Source organism: Lynx rufus, unplaced genomic scaffold (genome assembly GCF_022079265.1).
Source record: "Lynx rufus isolate CCGP_SWC_20201006 ecotype Redwood Valley unplaced genomic scaffold, mLynRuf1.p SCAF_8, whole genome shotgun sequence".
Lineage (NCBI taxonomy): Eukaryota > Metazoa > Chordata > Mammalia > Carnivora > Felidae > Lynx > Lynx rufus.
The window spans coordinates 108,122,945-108,141,034 of NW_025814896.1; positions in this window are offsets into that span (position 1 = coordinate 108,122,945).

Genomic DNA, 18,090 nt, shown 5'->3' on the forward strand with positions numbered 1-18,090 from the left:
CCACAGAATTCCTGCTGTTATGTACAACCAGCTCTCAGAATTCAGATTTCCTGCAGCTGCTATATCACCAATAAATGAGAATTCATTGTGGAAAAAAAAAAACTTCCTAAAGAATTGAGTTTATGCTCACTGTGCATTTTCCTAATGAATGAATTCAGAGTTTTATTTTTACCAGAAATGGTCTCTCTCAGTCAGTAAACACAACTGCTGATTTCAACCATACTATCATTTCAATGGTTTCTATACTCTTGATCTAACTACCCCAAACTGGAAGCTTATTGCAAGGTGTACTCTCACAAATGTACAATAAATGACTTTTCCTGCATGCTGCCTGAGATATGTTGTAATTTGAAATATCTTATAAAAAATTATATATTTCATAACCCAAAATTGAACCGGCAAGATTTCTCACGTGTATAATCAATGGTATGTTAACATAAAAATCAAAAGCACTGTCTGTCATACATATATGTTTTATGTGACATTTAATCTTGTTGAAACTGTAATCTCTGAAGTGTTCGCTGACTGAACTAGTCAATTCTGTACAAATCACTGTCTTAGCTGTTTTCCTAATTTTAACCATATTTCCTAATACTTAAATATAAATGTTTGTAAATTAGCCATTCATTTTTTTTTAATCAACTTTTATGTATCTTCAGTGTGACTCAGTTAACTAACTGGAACAAAGAAGAATCAAAGCCTTCCTTGTCATAGTCCAGCCCAGGCTCAGGAACATTTCATCTAGGCAAAATCCATTCACTCATCCAGCAAATATTTATTGACCATCTACTATGAATTAGGCTCTATACCAAGTATCAGGAGAATTCTCAAGAACCAGAGAAATCACAAGCTTCTATCTCCCAGTGAGGAATTTCTGAACTCCCCCTATACCATTCTTCTATAATTTCCATGGAATTAAGAAATTATTTTGTTTCTCTGACATAACAAAGATAGAAATTATCTACAGATCTTGGATTAAAATACAGTCCATTCGGCCCAAAGAAAATGCAACTATCACTCACAGAAATAACGTCTTAACGTCGTATCTAAAAGTTAAAAGAAAACCCAGTTTAAGAGGTTTGACCCTAATTCTGAAGAAATGCTTAAAAGGTCTCCCCTTGAAATGTGTATATTGCGTTGGTTTTCAAACACTAAGATTCTTTGCTAACATTCCCTAAAATGATGTCTCTGCAGGAGATCAAGAAATTCTGTGAAAGAGGAGGAAAATGGCTGATGAAGGGATAAATATTTATCCACAGAATACGACTGATACTTATATACATCTAGGATACTTTCTCAATGACAGATTTCATTACATTACCTTATCTGTTTACCAGATATGCACCCATCCATGGACAGCGAAATTCACACCTGAAATGTGGCACATTCTCCTTTTTATTATTCAAGGAGATGCCTCTACTGTCTTTCAAGATAAATTGTTGCTGTGACAGAGATAAGGGAGTCTCAGATCCATCCAAGTCAGAAGGCAGGAGATCAGCAATTTGGTCAAAGAATGAAGCCCAAAGTTCCAAGGCAATTGAGTACCTTGGAAGAAACATAAAACCTTGTGATTCCTGCCATTGTGGTGCTTACAGTAATGAGATTGACAGGTGTTCTATGCCTTGACCTTGTGTCACTTTTTTTTTTTTTTACAACATTTGAAGTTTCTCTGAACCTATTGAAACCGATTGTAACTTTCCATTCTCACACATATTAAGTCACTCAGTCACTGTAAATATGTGCTACTCACTGGAGGCAAGATTAGATCTATCATATAGCCACACATACACAAGATGAAACAGTGTCCACCAATGCTGCTTTGCAGAATCAGAAGCCTCTGGATTCAGATTCCAGCTTTGTCAGTCTACCTGGGTAATCTAGTCTTGTGAAAATCCCTTCACCATTTAGAATCTCAATTTCCTGGAATATAAAATCAGACTAAGAACACCTGCTCTTGAGAATTGTCCTAAGAGTTGAATGAAATAATTAACATTTATTACATGTCTGGCAATAGTACCTGATATGCATAATCCACACAATAAACGTTAGCTGGTATTTATGGCCCATACAATATTTATGTCCCTTAATGCAAGTGACCAAAGCTCTCTCCTTGACCACACTTGAGTCATGTTCCTCTGAGATCTCTTCTTGACTAGGCCCTGACCTTGGGCTCTGTCCCAGGCCCACTTAGTCCAATCTTAGCAAAAATCCTGCTGTGTCATTTTAGTGAAAACCCTCCCACATTGGTATCTGATCAAATTCTTCATCCCTCATCCTTGACATGTTAACACTCTGACCTGCCTTCAGCAAGAATCCTGTGAAGTCAGTCTAGCAAAAATCTACCTAGCTTGGATGTATCCTCTTAGTAATATTCCATCCAATGGCCTCCTTCTCACTTGTTGCATATAAATCCCCAATGTCTTCATTCTATTCAGAGTTGAGCTCAGTCTCTCTCCCTTACTGCAAAACCCCATTGCAGCAGTCCCCTTCTTGAATAGAACTTTCCTGTCTTTAACAGGTGTCTGAAAATAAATTTTTCTTTAACACCAGTATCACTTCCCACAGAGAAATGAGAAGACCAAATGTGCTTAATTCTAACTCTCTTCATTATAGTAGACTTAGCCAACATTTATTACTTATTATTAACCAGGCAACATACTAAACACTTAACCTGGATGATATCCTTGTTCCTCACCAAAATCTCTAAAAGGAGTATAATTTCTGCCCTCTTACACATGAAAACCTGAGGCTTAGAAAACTTACCTATTTGCCCCCAAAATCACATTACTAAGTGGCAGAACCAGAATTTGAATTCAAGTCTGTCTGACTCCAAAGCTCAAATTTATGATCATTATGTTATTAAGTCTCTATAAATCTTGAAAGTATCTATTTGATTTGAGCAAATTCCCTACATGGCATAAAAACGATAGCAATATCTAGGGGCACCTGGGTGGCTTAGTTGGTTAAGCGTCTGACTTCAGCTCAGGTCATGATCTCATGGTCCGAGTTTGAGCCTCATATCAGGCTCTGTGCTGACAGCTCAGAGCCTGGAGCCTGCTTCTGATTCTGTGTTCCCTCTCTCTCTCTCTCTGCTCTCCCCTGCTCATTCTCTCTCTCTCAAAAAAAAAAATGAAACTTTTTTTTAATTGATAGCAATTTCTACCAAAATATGCAACACATCACCATGAATAAGTCAAAAATCCCAGAGAGATTTGATGTACAACTCCACATTAACAATCCTGCATTGTTATCATAGATCTTTTAATTTGTGACAAGAAATCATATAGAATGTCATATCAGTAAAGAGACTTTAGCTAATAGCCCCCAGATGCAAGGAAAGCTCACTAGGTTTTTCATGCCTCATCAAAGTTACTGTAGACACAGCTCATCCAACATCACCTTCAATATTTCAGACAATCCTGAGGAACGGACAAATTTATTTCTGTTCTTTGGGCCTACTTACCTGTAGATGTCTGATTTGGGACCAAAGAAAGTCTAATTTCGCTCACAATTTTGAGCAGGATTCTTTTAAGAAATCCAGAGCAACAAGGACATGCCTATGTGGATAATCCATGAATGGGCACAATCACCAGACCAAAATGTGCATGAGTACACCAGGAGTTCTACCTTATCACAAGTGACCATTTTGTTCTCGGACTGTCCATAAAACCCGCCATGTTGCAGCACCATTTTCATCATCTGTGAACAGCTGTGTCTGTCCAATTGTGCCCAGTCTCCGTGTGTTCTGTTATGTAGTCACCCTGACAAGGAAGGACAATATAATCAGATCCAGAGACGTGCCGGTAAACTCGATTTTCTTTTCAACTTCAAATATTGAACATATTTAAGCGTAGACTTGCAATATCTTACAACTTTACGTGCTTATGTGTATGGAACCGTAAGTAGCTCTTCCAGATCAGTGCTCAACCATTCAATGGCAGATAAAACCTCACCACATTTCAAGGAATAATGGTGGCTACACTGCAAATATATAATTAGTAGAAGTTCACATTCAATCCTTGGGCAGGCACCTTAGCCAGATGCTTTGTACATGCCCCTGCTTCCACATTTCAACTACTGGCTAAAAACAGAATGACATAAATACTTTCAGAAATTCTGAGATGATAAATCTGTAATATATGAAGGTTACCCACAATGGTCCCATGCATATCCCATCTATGAAAGGAAATCATTTCATCTGAGTAATAACATTGGCCTGCATTACCCAAGATTTGATTTTGCGAGGAAATTTGTATTTTCATACGGCAATGAAAAATTATTTAAAAGGCCAAATGCGAGAATTTATTCTAGGTTCTTTTCTTACCATATGTAACTAAAAACAAGCTACAAGTGTCCCAAGAGTCCAGTAACACAAACTAGAAACTACAAGACAAAGTAGGAACTCCACAAACTAGAAACTACAACAAACAGCTGCACCTGTTGTGACAACTCTGATTTTACTTTGTGAGGAAAAATGTTAACCCTCTTCGGTTACCATGAGAACTAGAGGACAAACAACCCAGCAAGTTTCCTAGAGGGGAAAAAAGAACGTGGCCATCTGTTTTAAAATTCTAGCCAACAAATTCCAATTGTATGTAAGTCCCAGCCCAAAGAAGCCAGACCTAAAGATGCAAATAAAAAAAAGAAAAATCTCGTCTTTTATTAATCAGAGAGCACTCATGTTTGGGGACACTGCAGGAAAAAAAATAGGGCAAAAATTGCAGTTCCTGTTATTGATTACAGAAAAACCTGTATTTCTGTGACTGGAACCTCCATGATGCTTCATCCGGACCCCTACTAAGCCAGAGTTCCATAAATTCCAAAGGAAAGATTAACTCAAAATTCTTAACTAATCTCCTTCTGTTGACAAATCGGAATGGAGCCTTCTCTCAAATGTCCTTCTCCAAAGGCGTTTCAATTCAATAGCAACAAATGACCCAAGTACCCATGTCTTTCCAAAGATGATCAGAAGCGACGCTCAGATGTCAAAAAAAGGAAAACCTCCAATTGTCCAAAAAGCAATCAACACACACACATACTGTTCTTCTACAAGTAGAACAAAGAAATGTCGGAGTCTTTTAAGAACTGATGAAAGATGAAACAGGGAAAAATAAAAAATAAAAACAAATGTCAGACCCTTTAAGGTCAGTCAACCAGGGCACTTCATTTTTATTTGAGTCAGTGAAAGCCTGAGATGAAGAAACATGTTTGGCAGTCATGGGACGCACTCATGCTTGACCTGCTGTGACCTTTGAAAAATTGCCAGGCCTCACTTCTCACTGTGTAGGATGAACATGTGAGTCTAAGTGTCACTGTATTGCAGTTGCCTAACTCCCAATATGCCTCTGGGGGGGGGGGGCGGGGGGTGGGCACTATAGAATAATGGCTGAGAGCATAAATGCTGAAGCCACAGTACTTGGTTTCAAACCCTGGCTCTGCTAAGCTCTGTCATCACAGGCAAGCGACCTACCATGTGCCTCAGTTTCCTCATCACTAAAATGGGGAAGATATCGACACCTACTTCCTGGAGTAAAAATGAGTTAACATACACAAAATACTTAAAAGAGTGCCATGTAAATGTCACCTATCCTCTCTGCCATGACAGAGAGAACTGTTACCGGTTCCGTTTGCTATCCATCCATAGTGGAGTATGAGTTGATTCCTAATGTTTGGGGAAAAAGAAGTGGAGGAGAACAGAAGCCACTGATACACAATGGAGAAAAGACAAATGGAAAAAGTACAAAAGTGAGAGAGAGTGCTAACATGACATAGGATCCTGAAGGGACTCATTGCATGTAAAAGAAGAAAAGGGAAGTGAAGAAAGGAAACCTGACCTGATGGGTTAGAGTATTGATACAATTAGTGATGCCTGCTAAAGTACTCCACAACTTTTATTACTATGTAACAAGCAGCAATAACAATAGTTCATATTTAGAAAGTGCCAGCCACTGCTAGGCACGTAGCATACATGATCTCATTCTACCTTCATACACATACCAAAAAACCCTCCATGAGTCCAGTATTTTTCTTCCCGTATTTCAAATGGAAAACTTGAAACTAAAGAGGTTCCTAATGTGTGAAGTTTGTGTGATATACCGAGCCAGGATGAAGACCAGTCTGACTCCAGAGGCCGTACCCCCAACCACTGTGCTGTACTCATACCCACACAGGCATCAGGACACAGATTCAGTCCTGGAGAAACCCAAATGTTCAACTAGATGGAAGCAGCCGTAAAAAAAATCTGGCTCCTGCAATTTACTGTTCTCCTCCTTGTAGTTTTATTTTTGGTGTTATATTAATAGTTTTATATTATAGGAGTCCACCAGTAGCAATGAACTTTTACTCTTTGACGGTCTTAATGACTCTGCGGATTCATTATAGTTTATTGTATGTATGCAAAAAAAAAAAAAGTATGGTTTCAAAAAAAGTTTCAGAAAGCTGCTTGAACCGTATTTTTTTGCATACATACAATAACTATAATGAAAATATAAATAATATATATGTATATATTTGTAATGTGGTAGGAGCCCTTCAGTTACAGAAATACAGATTTTCTGTAATAACAGGTACCACATTGTGTGGGAACACACATATACACACATTACATATGTAATATACATATTATATATGTGTGTGTGTGTATATATATATATACATACGCACATATTTAAGTCCCATATATCAAAATATTATAAGTCAACTCTAACTTTCCCATATGGGGAAAAAAATGTGAAAAAAATGTGAAAAAAATGGGAAGTTTGGTTTATAACCACAGGCACTTATGTTTGATAAACTATTACATTCCAGAAGACTGAAATATATCGTTTTCTAAGCCGAAATACGTTTTTCTAAAACGCATATAAATCTTTTTCATAGGAAAACTAATTGCAGAAAATGATGTTGAAGTTAATATTGCATCATAGCATACTTGACAAAGTTCTTATGAATCTTTCATAGTTCCTTCAATATTTCCGTAGCACTAGGTCAGAAGGTGAAAGAACATGTTTATTGTGACCATGAAGTATGTTTTTGGGAAGAAATTTAACAGAAATATTTGAAGAGCCCCTAAGAAAGATGCAGGGTCACTAATCATCCAGGGAAACTTTATGTACTGTCCTCTTCATTCCACCGTAATGACACTATAACACTATATCCATATCAGGCACAAGAGAGCAAGTCGTTGTTCAAAGTTGGGATTAATTTCCTCCAACCAGGAAGATGACAAATGATCACCTACATGCTGCATATGAGAATCTTAAGAATAACATGTGTTTAATCGGTGAAGTGATTTAAGGGTAATTACTTTGCATAAAAGACTGCTTATAAGAATTTAGGACTAAATCTATGACCAGGATAGGGCATTTCCTTTTGATCTACTGATAATTAGAAACATTGAATAAACTATTGTCTTTATGTAACTGATTAAGTGGGATTAAAGAGGAGTTAGAATATTCTAGAGCCACTAGAAGATTTACTCCCCGCCGCACCCACCTCATATGCCAGAGTACAGAAATCCTTCTCAACTATTTCTGGTGGTTCATTTTACTAAATTGCCTTAAGTCACACTGAAGATGTTTAGGAAATTAAGCTAAAATCATATGCTTGACCTAGAGTTGGCACTTATGTATTAAATAGATGAATGAATGGAAGGAAGGAAAGACGGGTGGGTGGATGAATGGGTAACCCAGGAATAGTCAGGGTCTAAAGACAAGACTGTGGTAGGTCAGGTTATTGGGAAGATTTCAGTCCTAAACAGTTAGAGCACTGGTTTTAAACTCTGGCCACACATTAATAGCAGTAGGGGAGCATTTAATACACATACTTGGCTTAGAACCCACTACAGACCAATTAAATCAAAATCTTGACACATGATGGTAGATGGTACAACTTAAGTATTTTTCAAAAACTCTCCCAAGTAGAGTTAACAGGTTCTGCAAATAAAAATATAAGATGCCCAGTTAAATTTAAATTTCAGATAAAGAACAAATTTTTAGTTTAAGTATGTCCCAAATATTATACAGAATATAAGCTAAAAACTTTTTCTGAAATTCATATTTAACTAGAAGTCCTTACTATATCTGCAACCTTATCCCCCAAAGACATTCTAATGTACAGTATTTAGAACCACTGAATTTCATTAAGATAAGCGGGTAGAGCAGGACATCAAGAAAAAATACAACAGCAGCCAAGTAGGATACCCAGCACCAAGGACTTGGCAAAAGACTCTGGGGATACAGGTCCAGAAGCAGTACTCTACCTTGGGAAGATTTATGGTGGTCAAATAAATCCGCAGTTTCAGAGAAATTAGGGCATCTGGTAAGCCACATAGGCAGAATTCAAATTCAAGTGAATAAGACGGGGACCTAACTGTTTACTATGACACACTACGGGTGTTTTGACGGACACAACACTGTTGTGGAAACAGAATCGGAAGGTGAGAACAGAATTCACAAACAGGCAAAATCCTTCACAGATCCAGGAGACTTAGTGTTTTCTCTGCTAAGGAACAAATTCATTCCAGAGACTAGAGTGTGTAATTCCAAGAAAGTCCTGAAGTGACCTTTGTACTGTGACTAGAGGCCTTTGGGGTTGAGGGCTGGACATTCTATTATGGCAGAATCAGTGAGTAAGCCAACATTCACATCAAAAACTCTTAAAAATGCCTCTACTGACCAATATCATGTCAAAGCAACAGTCCAGATGAGAATAGTAAGAAAAGCAAGATAAATGTCAGTCACTACCTACAGGAATTTCCTTTTGCAAACTGAAGATGGCAAAATGAAAAACTTTGACACTAATGGAACCATCAAAGAAAAAATATTTAGGGAGTCTTGCTGTCCCTAGAAAAATCCAAAGACACTAAAAAAAAAAAAAAACCCACATTAGAATATATAACAGTAGACCATATCTTATTCGGAATGCCAGTTTAAAAATATAGGAATAACGCCAACAAATACAGATCTTACAATCTCCAATAACTTCTATGTATAAATATGAAAAAATGAGAAGCTAATGGAAAAATGGACAAAAGAGTATGAACCAGCACTTGCAAAATAGGGTATCCAAGTTACCAAAACAAAACACAAAAAGGCACTTAACTACTTCAGCAACCAGAAAAATGCACATGAAAATCACACAGTAATACTACTACATAGCTACCAAAATAACTAAAATTAAAAAGACAATGTTGGGGTGTCTGGATGGCTCAGTTGGTTAGGCGTCTCTTGATTTTGGCTCAGACCATGATCTCACAGGTTCATGAGTTCAAGCACCACATTGCACTTCATGCTGACAGTGCAGATCCTGCTTGGGATTCTCCCTCCCTCCCTGTCTGCCCCTCCCCTGTTTGTGCTCTCTAAATAAACAAACTTAAAAAAAAAAAGACAATGTCAAGTGTTGGTAAGAACGTGAGTTAACTGAAATTCATACCCTGTCAGGTAGGAGTGTAAATTAGATGAATCATTTTGGAAAATCATTCAGCACCACCTAGTATATTTATAAATACACATATCCTATGGCCCAACAATTTTACACCCCAGTACTCAACAGAAATGTGTGCAATATTAACCAAAATAATAACCCAGACTGGGAAAAAATGTGTGATAATAGAATGGTTTAACAGATTGTGGTATATTTATGTGATGGATACAACATAGAAATTAAAATGAATAAACTGAAACTATTTATTCAAAGATTTGATGAATCTCCCAAATTTAAGGTGGAAGAAGCCAGAAAAAAAAATACACTCTGTATGATTTGTATAAGTCCAAAAACAAAACAGTTTTAATGCTACAAGTCAGGTCAGGAATTGTCTTGGAGCAAGATGTGGCATGGTAATTGGGAGGAAATATAATACTTGGGATGCTGACAATGTTCTATTTATTTACTTCTTTATTGTTCTATTTATATCTCTGCATGCTATATTTTAAAAAGGTTTTCTTAATGAATTATGACGGGATTTAAAAGAATATTTGCATACATGGAAATACTCTAGTCTTGTATAGAAAAATTCAGTAACAAGGTATATTATATACAATTAATCTATAATATAATCCCCCCCCAAATACCAACAGTGTTTTAGACTAAGGAGAGGGTCAGTAGATGACACTTAAATTCACATGAAAAATATAGAGTAGTTCAGAATATTTTAAAATAAAATGAGGAGGGGCGTCTGGGTGGCTCAGTCAGTTAAGTGTCCGACTTCGGCTCACGTCAAGACCTCGCAGTCCGTTGGGTTTGAGCCCCACATCGGACTCTGTGCTGACAGCTCAGAGCCTGGAGCCTGCTTCAGAGTCTCTCTCTCAAAAATAAACATTTAAAAAATTGAAATAAAATGAGGAGATAGCCCCCCTAGACAAGAGTGTCAAAGGAAAATTCAGAGAGCTTGTGCTTGATAGTATTTAGGGAAAAACAAACTGCTCTCGGCAATTACGCCACACTTTATAAAGCATGAAAAGGAAAGTGCATTTTTCCCATTGTGATTGGTTACTAGAAACTTACATACTTTATATTTTTCTTTTAAATTCTGATAGAGTTAACATAAAGTGTCATATTAGTTTCAGGTATACAATAGAGTGATTCACCAATTCTATACATTACTCAGCGCTCATCACAGTAAGTGTACTCTTAAACCCTTTTACTTATTTCACTCATCCCCCAACCCACCTCACCTCTGGTAACCATCAGTTAGTTCTCTACAGTTAAGAGTGTGGTTTTCTGGTCTTTTTCTTCTTGTTTCTTAAATCCCACATATGAATGAAGGCATATTGATATTTGTCTTTCTCTTAGTTCATTTAGCATTATACTGTCTAGATCCATCCAGTGGTGTTGTAAATGGCAAGATCCCATTCTTTTTTATAGCTGAGTAATATTCCATTACATATATAGACCACTCTCCTTTATCCATTCCTCTGTAGACAGACACTTGTGCTGCTTCTATAGTTTGACTATTGTAAATAGTGCAGTTAACAGAGGGATGGATTTATCTTTTTCAATTAATGTTTTCATAGTCTTTGGGTAAATACCCAGTAGTAAAATTACTGGATCATACTGTAATTCCGTTAAAAAAAAATTTTTTAATGTTTATTCTTTGAGAGAGAGAAAGAGCATGAGCATGAGCAAGGAAGGGGCAGAGAGGAGGAAAGACAGAATCTGAAGGAGGCTCCAGGCTTTGAGCTGTCAGCTTGAACTCATGAAGCACGAGATCATGACCTGAGCTGAAGTCTGATGCTTAACTGAACCACACAGTGCCCCCTGTAATTCCATTTTTAATTTTTTGAGGAACCCCCGAACTGTTTTCCACTATGGGTGAACCAGTTTGCCTTTTTATCAACAGTGCACAAAGGTCCTTTTTCTCCACATCCTTACCAACACTTGTTTCTTATGTTTTTGATTTTAGCCATTCTGACAGGTGTAAGGTGATCTCATTGTGGTATTGATTTGCATTTCCCTGATGATGAGCAATGTTGATTGAGAATCTTTTCATGTCTCTGTTGGTCATCTATAGGCCTTCTTTAGAGAAATGTCTGTTCACATCTTCTACCTATTTTTATTACTTTTTATGTCATAGAAGTTACTTATACTCTTTATTGAATGTCATTTGTAAATATCTTCTACCTTCCAGGTTTTTAGTTTGTTTCCTTTGTTGTGCATGGGCTTTGTGACGTAGTCCCAATAGTTTATTTTTCCTTTTGTTTCACTTGCCTCAGGAGACATGTCTAGAAACATGGTGCTACAGCTGATGTCAGAGAAATTACTGTCTGTGCTCTCTTCTAGGATTTTTATGGCTTCGGGTCTCACATTTAAGTCTTTAATCCATTTCAAGGTAATTCTTGCGTATAAGAAAGTGGTCCAGTTTCATTCTTTTGCATGTAGATGTCCAGTTTTCCCAACATTACCTGTTAAAAAGACGCTCTTTTTCCTGTTGCATATTCTTACCTCCTTTGTCAAAAATTAACTGACCATATAATCATGGGTTTATCTGGGTGGCAATTTGGTATCATTGATCTGTGTGTCTATTTTTGTGCCAGTACCATTCTGTTGTGACTGTTAGAGCTTTGTAGTATATCTTGAAATCTGGGATTGTGATACCTCCAGTTTTGTTCAAGACTGCTTTGGCTGGCTGTTTAGGGTCTTTTATGGTTCCATACAAGTTATAGGATTATCTGTCCCAGTTCTGTGAAAAACACTGTCGGTATTTTGATAGGAATTTTATTAAGTCCTTAGGTTGCTTTGGATAGTGTGGACATTTTAACAATATTTGTCTTCCCAATCCACAAGCATGGAATATCTTTCCATTTGTTTGTGCCCATCTTCAATTTCTTCCATCAATGTCTATAGCTTTCAGAGTACAGGTCTTCTACCTCCTTGGTTAAGCTTACTTCATTATTTTTGGTGCAATTTTTGTTTTGAGAGAGAGAAAGGAAAGAGGGAGAGAGAATCAGAACCCACCGCAGGGCTCCATCTCATGACCATGAGATCTTGACCTGAGTTGAAATCAAGAGTTGGATGCTTAACCAACTCAGTGGTTAAACAACTGAGCCACCCAGGTGCCCCTATTTTGATACAATTGTAAATGGGATGTTTTCTTAATTTCTCTTTCTGCTACTTCATTATTAGCGTCTAGCAATGCAATGAATTTCTACATATTTTATAATCCCAAGGCCTTACTGAATTCATTATTCCAGTTCTAGTATTGTGCTGGTGGAGTCATTAAGATTCTCTATAGTATCACACCATGCGCAAATAGTGAAAGTTCTATTTCTTCCTTACCAATCTGGAAGTCTTTGTTTTCTTAGTGCTGTGGCTAGGACTCCCAGTACTATGTTGAATAAAAGTGGTGAGAGTGGACATGCTTGCCTTGTTCCTGACGTTAAGGGAAAAGCTCAGTTTTTCACCACTGAGTATGATGTTAGCTGTGGGCTTTTCAGATATGGCCTTCATTATTTTGAGGCATGTTCCCTCTAAATTTGTCAAATGTTTTTTCTGCCTCTATTGAAATATTTTTGATCCTTTCTCTTTTGATGTGATGTGTCACATCGGTTGATTTGTAAATATTGAGCCATCCTCGCTTCTCGGGAATAAATCCCACTTGATGGCAAAAGATTGTTTTTAATATATCATTGGATTTGGTTTGCTAATATATTATTGAGAATTTTTGCATGTTTTCATCACAGATATCGGTGTGCAGTTTATTTTTTGTAGTGTCTTTCACTGGTCTTGGTATCAGGGTGATGCTGCCCTGAATACATTTTAGAATAAATTTGGAAGCTTCCTTCCTCTTCTATGTTTTTAACAGCTTGAGAATAGATACTTGCTCTTCCTTAAATGTTTGGTAGAATTCACCTGTGAAACCATTTGGTCCCGGGCTTTTGTTGGGAATTTTTAAATTATTGTTCAAGTTCATTGCTGGTACTCTGTTCAAATTTTCTATTTCTTCCTACTTCAGTATTAGGGGGCTATAGGTTTCTAGGAGCTTATCCACTTCTAGATTATTCAATGTATTGGCATATACTTTTCAAAATATTCTATAACTTCATACTTCTGTGGTGTTGGTTATTCTCATTTCTACTTCTGCTTTTTTTTTTGAATCTGACAAAAGTTTTATCAATTTTGCTGATCTTTTCAAAGAACCAGCTCCTGGCTTCATTGATCTCTATTGTTTTTAATTTCTATTTATTATTGCTTTTGTTTTTATTTCCTTTCTTCTACTGGTTTCAGGTTTTGTTTGTTCTTTTTCTAGCTCATTTAGCTATAAGGCCAGGTTGAGATTTTTGTTTCTTGAGGTAGGCCTGTATTACCACACACTTCCCTCTTATAACAGTTTCTGCAGCATCCCAAAGATTTTGGACTGCTGTGTTTTAATTTTCTCTTGCCTCCATATATTTATTTCCTCTTTGATTTCTTGGTTGACCCGTTCGTTGTTCAGTAACATGTTATTTAGTTTCCATGTATTTGTGTTCTTTCCAGATTTTTTTCTTACAGCTGATTTCTACTTCCATAGGATTGTCGTCGGAAAAGATGCACAGTAGGGCTTCAATCTTTTTAAATTTGTTGAAACTTGTTTTGTGGCCTAACATGTGAGCTATTCTGAAGAATGTCCCACATGTTCTTGAGAAGAATGCATATTGTTTTAGGATGCAATGTTCTGAATATACTTGTTAGATCCATCTGGTCTAACGTGTCATTAAAAGCCATTGTTTCCTTGTTGATTTTCTGTTTCAATGGTCCATCAAAGTAAATGGGGTGTTAAAATCCCCTACTATTAATGTATTAGTCAATTACTTTGTGTTTGTTTTTAGCTGCTTTATGTATCTGGATAGTTCCATGTTGGAAGCGTATTTATAACTGTTGTATCTTCCAGTTGGATTGTTCCCTTTAGGATCATGTATTGTCCTCTTCATCTCGTTAGTCTTTGTTTTAAAGTCTATTTGTCCCAAATAAGTATTGCTACCCCGGCCTTCTTTTCACTTGCATTTGCATGATAAATGCATTTGCATTTCCCATCCCTTCACTTCCAATCTGTGTATTTAGGTCTCAAATGAGTCTCTGGTAGACAACATACTGATAAGTCTTACTTTATCCATTCCATCATCCCATGTCTTTTGATTGGAACATTTAGTCCATTTACATTCAAAGTAATCACTGATAAGTATGTACCAGTTGTGGGTTTGTTACTTGTCTTATGGTTGTTTTTGTAGTTCCTATTCTTCTCTTACTCTCTTCTCTCACAGTTGCTGGCTTTCTCTAGTGATATACTTTATTCCTTTCTCATTTTTTGCTCATTAGGTTTTTATATAACATATGTCCCATATACTTTATAGACTTATAAAAATATAAATCTATTTTAAACTGACAGTTCCTTAAATTTGAACTCTTTATTCCTTTTCCCTGCCCCCCACCACGTTTCAGGTATACAGTATCATAACTTACATCCTTATCTGAAACCCCTGATATTTTACTGCTTTTCTGCTTCCTACTTTTTTACTCTTGCCTATAGTCGTCCCTTTCCATTCAGAAAGTCCCATTTAACATTTCTTAGATGGCTGGTTTAGTCATAATGAATTCCTTTAACTTTTGTCTAGGAAACTCTATTCTGAATAATAGCTTTGCTGATAGAGTATAGAGGTTGCAGGTTTTCTTTCAGCACTTTGAATATATCATGCCACTCTTCCGGCTTACAGAATTTCTGCTGAAAAAGCTGCTGCTAACCTTATGGGAGTTCACTTGTTGTAACTACTTTCTCTTGTTGCTTTAAAAATTCTCTATCATACTTTTACCATTTTAATTACTGTGTGTTTTGGTGTGGACATCCTTGGGTTGATTTTTGTGGGCTCTGTGTCTCCTGAATCTGGATTTCTGTTTCCTTCCCCAAACTCAAGAAGTTTTCAGCTATTATTTCTTCCAATAAAATTTCTGCCCCCTTTCCCCTCTTCTCCTTCTGGGATCCCTATGTTACTATGCTTGATGGTGTCACTGAGTTCCTTTAAGTCTATTTTTCTCTCTCTCTTTTCTTGTCTTTTAGCTTGTTTTCCATTCTCCACCCTCCAGGTCACTATTCCATTTTTCTGCTTTCTCTACTGTATTTATTCCATCTAGCATATTTTTGGCCTCGGTTGTCGAGTTCACCTGATTGGTTCTTTCTAAAGTTTTCTCTTTGTTGAGGGTCTCACCGAGATCCTTTACTCAATTCCAGTGAGTATCCTTAGGACTATTACTTCCAAATCTCTATTAGACATATTATCTCCATTTCATTTAGCTCTCTTGCTATTGTTTTGTCCTTTCATTTGGGATATATTCCTGTTTCATTTTGTCTAGCTCTTTGTATCCATGCATCAGGAAAGTCAGCTACATCTCCTGATCTTGAAAGTTGTGGCCGTATGAAGAAGTGCTGTAGTGCCCTGTAGTGCAATGTCCCCTGTTCACCAGAACCTGCACTTCTGGGGTGTCTTTGTGTGCTGTATACACCCTGCTGTTGTCACTGAGCTGTGTTTGCCTCCAGGCAGTCATCTGCAATGGCTCTCATGGTCTACTGTCAGCAGGATTCAGTTCCTGTGTTAATGGGCCAGTCTGGGGCTGCCTCGGGCTTGAGTGAAGTCAGACCACGCATCTGCCAGAAATTCAGTAGCACCAAATTGCAGGGCACTTTTCCTATCCCCTGAGCTTTCATTGGTGGGTGGGACCTACAGACAGACTAGATGTCTGCCCCATCCCACCCCTGGGGATGCAGTCAGGCTGGTGTGATTACCTTCCCCTCACCCTGGGGCAGGAGTCAAGAAAGAGTCGTGCCAGCCCCTGTAGGGCTGCTTAGACACTGCCTGACTTGTGGCACCACTTTGGATGGGCTCTGGCCAAAGGCATATTGGAGGGGGCAGGCCCACATAACGCAAGGGGAGGGTTGGGGCGGAGCCAGCAGGTCTGTGCTGTCAGCGGCAGGAGGGACCTGCAGCCCTTCAGGAAACTGCCCAGGCTGGGATGAAGAAGGTAAGTCTTCTAGGAGCACATGGCAGGGCACACTATTAACAAGCTAGGTACACAGCATAAATGCTGTGTTTGTTCCTGCAGTTCAGGCAGGGTTAGGGAAACGGCACCCACAGACAGCTCTTTTGTTCTTAGGGAAGTCTCCCAAAGATCCCTGCACCTTCAGCTAACAGACTAGTAAATAAATCACATTCCCACATAACCTAGGGATTTTTCAGACTGCTTCTATACTGTATCTCCGTGGTATACAGTATATACAACTGTTAGTTGTGCTGTTTCTCGAAAACCAGGGACTCAGTTTCTTATCCTCCAGCTCTCCCAAAGCTGAGCCTGATTTCTAAAGTTTCAGGTGTTAAGCCCCATAGATTTTAATAACTCACAAAATTATATCCCTCTGGTTTTCAAAGTCAAATGTCATAGGGATTTGTCTTCCCAGTGTGGGTCCCCTGTGCCTGGGTTGGGGGGGGGGGTCTGCTCCTTTTCCTTCCCCATGTGGCATCCCTCCCTTCCAGGGAAAGTCCCATGCATCAGTTTGGCCCTCTTCTCTACATTTAGCTGTGAGGAGTCTATTCTGCCAGTCTTCAGGTCATTTTCTGGGTTATTTACACTATCCTGGAAACTAGGGGAGCCTAGGATCCTCCTACTCCACCATGTTTCCCAGAAAGCTTCCTGAAACTTACATTCTTTTTAGTATTAATACCACTAAGTTTACTTGCTTGCAGCTGATTGCCTAGCAAACTACAAGGCTATGCTGACATGAAGTATTATTTAAGGTGAGAGTCAGCATTTCAGGGAAATCGGGACAGCTTAAGTTTTGGTTACATCATGGCTATGGGTGGTTAGCTTACAGGTATACTCAAATTGCGGCCTCCATTTTGGTTTCGCTTTATCAGTAGTAAGACAACTTGTAGTAAAACATAAAAATGTTAAATTTCTAAGTATATAAGATGCATTATAAAATCATAGTAATAAATTTAGAACATGTAAATGAATAGAAAGATTAATAAGTTGAATGTTAAGAGTCCAAAAATAAAGTTACATGTGGAAATTTGGTAGCGTTCTAACTCAGCAGAGGAAAAACAATAGAACACATTGGAACTGCATATTCACCTTACAGATAGTGAGGCAAGAATATAACCTATGACAAAAATATTTTGGATGGATTAAGGATTTAAATGAAAGTAAAATTAGAGACAAAAAAATACAATCACAAAAGAAATTTCTTAAAGACCAAATATCTAAATTGGTTTCGAACTATACATGTGATCTTTTTTTTAAATCTAAGTGGAAAAAATGCTCTAAACCTCATAAAACTTAAAAACTGGGAAAGATATTCACGGCATATGGCAAAGGGCTACTTTCCTTAGTATGACAAGAGTTCTTAAAAACCAACATGGAGGGGCACCTAGGTGACTCCGTCAGCTGAGCATCCAACTCTTGATTTCGGCTCAAGTCATGATCCCAGGGTTACGGTACTGAGCTGCAGGTCAGGCTCTGCACTGAGTGGGGAGCCTGCTTAAGATTCTCTCTCCCTTTGCCCCTCTTGCCCACTCATACTTTCCCTCTCCCTAAAATAAAAACAGCAACAAACCAATAAGGAAAATAGCATTA